Raw genomic sequence first — 5,723 nt, 5'->3', positions numbered from 1 at the left:
ACGGTGGGGCCAGTCTGAACTTGATCTCGCCATCTGTGATCGAAAGGCTACAGATCCCCGATGGAGATCTCGAGGAGATGGGCACGTTTCAAGGGGTCAACCCGGGGAGGAGTCAGCCGAAGGACAAAGTCACGTTGCCCGTCACATTTGGGGGCGAGCTGAACTACGGACGGAGAAGATCGTTTTTTATGTTGCCAAGATCCCCTTACCCTATAATGGGATCCTCGGCCGCCCAGCGCTGGCCAAGTTTATGGCGGCATCACATTATGCTTACAACATGTTGAATATGCCTGGGCCGATGAGCATCACCACCGCCCCCTCCGACAAGAAGGACGCGCTGATCTGCGCCGACCAACTCTACCGGGAGGCAGTTGCAGCGGCTGCCGCCAAGGCACTTGTTCCTGCCGCTGAGGCCCGGGGAGGGAAGAAAACCGGCGAGGCCTCTGCCTCTACCGGCAAGGCCCATTCCGGCAAGACTTTCGACCCCGGCAAGGACTCCTACACCTCCTTCGGCAAATGCGCCTCTTCGGAGAACCGCCTTACAGTTGAGGACATGCCAGACAGCTCCACAAGCGGGAGCAAGAGGTCCAAGGCGGCCCCGCTAGAAACAAAGAAGGTGCCCGTCAAGGAGGATGGCACGGGTAGAGATTTTACCATAAGCTCCACCCTCGACAGTAAATAGGAAAGCACGCTCATCGCCTTCCTGCGGGCGAATATTGACGTGTTTGCATGGCAAGCATCCGACATCCCCGGCGTTCCCAGGGAGGTGATTGAGCACCACCTTGCTGTTTGTCCCCATGCGTGGCCCATCAAGCAGAAGGTCAGAAAGCAAGCTTTGGAGCGACAAGAGTTCATCATCAAAGAGATCAGGAAGTTGGAGGTGGCAGGCTTGGTCAGAGGAGTGCTCCACCCCATGTGGTTGGCCAATCCAGTGGTAGTGCATAAGGCAAATGGGAAGTGAAGGCTGTGTATTGACTACACAGATATCAATAAGGCATGTGCAAAGGATCCTTTCCCTTTGCCACGCATTGACCAAATAGTGGACTCCACTGCCGGGTATGACCTGCTGTCATTCCTCGATGCCTACTCAGGATAACACCAGATCTTCATGATGAAGGAAGACGAAGAGAAAATTGCGTTCATCACCCCATGTGGTATGTACTATTTCGTACGGATGCCTTTCGGGTTGAAAAGCACGGGTTCGACATTTGCCCTAGCAGTCCAAATTGGTTTTGATCCCTAGATGCATAGAAATATGGAAGCCTATATGGATGATATAGTAGTCAAAACCAAGGACAAGGCCACGCTCATGCAGGATCTGGAGGAAACATTTGCCGCAAGATCAACCTCAAGCTCAACCCAGAGAAGTGCGTGTTCGGTGTCCCATCTGGCAAACTTCTTGGGTTCTTTGTGTCTCAACGTGGAATCGAAGTAAATCCCGACAAGATCAAAGCAATTGAGCAGATTGAGGCGCCAAGACGAGTCAAAGACGGCTGTAGGCTTGCCGGCTATGTTGCTGATCTAAGTAGGTTTGTCTCCAAATCTGCTGAGCGCGCCCTCCCCTTCTTCAAGTCCAATGAAATGGACTCTGGAGGCAGAGGCAGCGCTGCAAGATTTGAAGAAGTACCTCTCCTCCACGCCAATACTAGTCGCACCTAAACCACAAGAGTTGTTGCCGCTATATCTAGCGGCAACAATCAAGAGGTTAGTGTTGCACTAGTGGCACATAGAGAATTTGAGGAAGAAGCAGCGATACCAGCAGAGCCGTCGTATGATGAGCCGGAGCTCTCCCCGGCAGGGCCTGATGCTGGCAAGGCAGAACCCCCGGCAGAGCCTGGTCCGGGCAAGACAGAGTCCGCGCAAGCGGGCGAAGTCGAACAGAAGAAGAAGGTGGTGCAGCACCCGATTTATTTTGTCAGTTCCCTCTTGCAGGGGGCTAGATCAAGATATTCTAGCATACATAAGCTACTTTTCGGCCTTCTTATGGCCTCGAGAAAGCTGCGTCACTATTTCCAAGTGCATGAGATCACCGTCGTCACCCGCCTCCCTTTGCAATGAATCTTGCACAATCCGGATGCCACTGGGAGGATTTTGGAGTGGGCGTTGGAACTGTCAAGCTTCAGCCTCAAATTTGAAAGCACTTCAACGATCAAGAGCCGAGCCCTGGCAGAGTTCATAGCGAAATGGACCTCAACGCCAGACGAAGAAGTTCGAGAGACCGCCCTTCCCAGCAAGGAGACGAGCCGTGATTGGATCATGTACTTTGATGGAGCTTTCTCTCTGCAAGGTGCTGGTGCTGGTGTGCAGCGCGTCGCACCCACCGGAGAACGCCTCAAGTACGTAGTCCAGATGCACTTTCCTTGGGAAAGTCAACGAACAACACGGTGGAGTATGAGGGATTGCTTGCCGGTCTCAGGATCGCGACAGACCTCGAAATCAGGAAGCTCGTCATCAGAGGTGATTCACAGCTCATCGTCAAGCAGGTCAACAAGGATTACCAAAGCCTGTTGATGGAGGCTTATGTGGATGAGGTGAGGAAGCTGGAAGAGTGTTTTGACGGTCTGCAAGCAGAGAATGTTCCCCGAGCGGAGAACAGCATTGCCGACGACTAGTCGAAACGTGTTGCCCTCAAGTTGCTCGTGGAACCAGGTACCTTTGTGCTTCAATTGACCCAGCCATCCGTTGAGCCATCAGTAGGACAGAACAAGCAAAGGAAGGCAGGCCCCGGCAAGTACTTTCCCGCTGAGCTCCCAGGAGCCGCCGGCAAGGACATTGTCGGGTGCCCCAACCTTGCCGCGGAGCAGCAACCCCCTGGAAGGCCCGAAGCCCCGACCGTAGGAGCAGCTGCCCCTACGGCCAAAGATGAGCCTTTAGTCGTTGCCATCGAGCCCCCAGAAGGCCTGAAGTCCAGGATGGGCGCAGTGCACCATCCTTTTCCTCCAAACAGGGGAGCTCCCCGAGGAACAGGAAGAGGCAGAGAAAGTAGCCCGCCGGTCTAGTATGTAGTAGTTTGTGGATGATGCCCTATACAGAAGGAGACCGAGCGGCGTGGAACTGAAGTGCATTCCTCAGGAGGACAGACTGAAGCTGTTGGCAGAGATACATGGAGGCATGTGTGGATCTCACATAGGGTCAAGATCCCTTGTCGGCAAAGCGTTCCGGCAAGGTTTCTTCTGGCCCACCGCTCTCCAGGATGCGACTGCCCTAGTAACGAAGTGTGAAGCGTGCCAGTTCCATTCAAAGAAGCTTCATCAACCAGCCCAAGCCCTTCAAACAATCCCTCTTTCCTGGCCCTTTTCGGTCTGGGGGCTCGAAATACTGGGCCCCTTTCCTCGTGCTATCAGGGGCTTTGAGTACTTATACATCGCAATCGACAAGTTCACAAAGAGGCCGGAAGTGGAAACGGTGAGAAAGGTGACAACACAATCAGCCGTCAAGTTCTTCAATGGACTAGTTTGCCGTTTCGGTTTGCTAAATAGAGTCATCGCCGAAATGGCACGCAGCTCACGAGCTGCACCTTCATGCAGTACATTCAAGACCTCGGCGGCAAGGTTTGTTTTGCTTCTGTTGCTCATCCCAGAAGCAACGGCCAGGCTGAGAGGGCAAATGCGGAAGTGTTGTGAGGCCTCAAAACCAGAACTTTTGATAGGCTACACAAGTGCAGAAGGCGCTGGATTGATGAGTTGCCAACGGTTCTTTGGTCGATCAGAATGACACCAAATCGAGCCACTGGCCAGACACCCTTTGCCCTGGTGTATGGGGCAGAAGAAGTTCTCCCCGCGGAACTCATATACGGGTCACCTCAAGTGCTCGCTTACGATGAGCTTGAGCAAGAGCAGTTGTGCCAAGATGATGTAACGCTCCTTGAGGAAGATCGTCTTCAGGCTGCTGTGCGAGCCGCTCGTTACCAGCAAGCCTTGCGCCGCTACCATAGCCGCAAGATTCACACCCGAAGCCTTGAGGAAGGCAACCTTGTTCTTCGGCGAATCCAATCCACCAAGAATTCAAACAAGTTGACGCCAAAGTGGGAAGTCCCTTATCGGATAATATGAGTCTCCAGGCCTGGCGCAATCCGCCTGGAGACCGACGATGGCATTCCGGTGAGCAATTCCTGGAACATCGAACATCTTCGCAAGTTTTACCCCAAAGGCGTGGTTGCCGGGAGCCCCGGCAACCCCCTTTTTATACTAGACTTGCCAGCAAGGCATGTATCCCTATGTACAAAGCCAGGCGCAGACCCTGCGCGCAGTCAGGGAAAGAAACCCTTAGTGTGTATAGTTTCCTATTGATTTCCATGATTATGTGTATACGTATATGAATGCTTATCCAGGGTATTGTACTACTTTTTGATTCCAACAAATATTAACGGACTACCAAGGGTCCATGCTCTTGCCCTCTCTTCCTTCCAACCATGGCAAGGACGCTCGATCCTACCAAGGACCCGGCTCCGGCAAGAAGTTGAGAAGACCGCCCGGCACGGCGATCCCCGGCAAACCAAACAGATAAAGTTTACCTCTTGCCCATCAATGTCGGTAACCTGTAACTTGTGCATTAGAAAACCACGCCACTCTCTTTTGAAAAACTCGGGTGCTCCCATTCCTGACACGAATGCTGCTTCGGTTGGAGTGGTCGTAGTAGCCCTTGCTAAAAGGAGATGGACGGGGGGCTGGACCCTTTATCTGTAACCCGGCAGATGTGATTCTCTGGCAGGCGCAGAGGGTACCGGCAGGATGGCTTGTCGGGAGGACTTATTTATTTGCGTTAAGGAGGCATTTTGCCTCTGCACAAGCGTATCCATGCACGGGTTCCTGGCAAGGCTAGTCTTTTTCATTAACATGCCAATACAAGTACGGATGAAGAGCATGGCGAGGATGACCCTCGGCAGGGCGCGTGGCTGAGGGAGGAGGACGACGCAGATGATGAAGTTACCGCCAATGGTCAGCCGGAGTTGGAATCAGCATCCTCCCGCTTGATACCCTCGTTGTCGCTGTCGCTATCCTCCTCGTCACTCTCGCTCGAGGACGAGGTTTCATTGTCGGTGGAGCTCTCCGCGTAACACCTTAGACGAGTTCCCAAGTGCCCAAAAACCTTGACGGAGAGCAGGCCGTTCTCCATAAATTTGAAGTGGAGGACGAGCCCCTCCGATAGGTTATGGGCGCGGGCGAAGGTTTTCCACCCACGGCGGAGATACATGACATGAGGGGCGGGAAGTCGACGTCGAGCCGCATGCTGCCATTCCCGCAACCCCTCATATGCAGCTTCAAAGCCTGTGGTGGGTCAAGATCCATTACCTGAGCAAACAGGGTGGGGAGGCAGAGGTGACCACACACCGGCTTGTACAGCCTGATGAAGAACTCGCAGGGCTAGTCTCCGGCATGGCCCTCCATTGGGGGAGGGGCCGCTGGCAGAAGCGCGGCCGGTGCGCCACCCTCTCCTCCTCTCCCCCGAGCGCCACGATGGCCCCGACCTCGCCCCCTCCCCCTCCTCCTCTTGCAGCGGGCGCTGCTGCCATGAGCTCCGGAGGAGGGGGACATGCTATCGAGTAGAAGCTCTCGTCGCCGCTACTGGAGCACCGGCGCGCCCTCTCACCTTGGCGAAGGGAAGAAAGAGACCAGGTGAGGAGGAGATGAATGCAGAAGGACGCCATCCTTCTCCCCCTTTATAGAGGGGTGGGGCCCGAGTTCGGTCCCCCAACCTAAGGGCGGCCGCCCCAATGGACCAAT

This window comes from Triticum dicoccoides, chromosome 4A (assembly GCF_002162155.2).
Source record: "Triticum dicoccoides isolate Atlit2015 ecotype Zavitan chromosome 4A, WEW_v2.0, whole genome shotgun sequence".
Classification (NCBI taxonomy): domain Eukaryota; kingdom Viridiplantae; phylum Streptophyta; class Magnoliopsida; order Poales; family Poaceae; genus Triticum; species Triticum dicoccoides.
Note: the sequence above shows the minus strand (reverse complement) of the source record.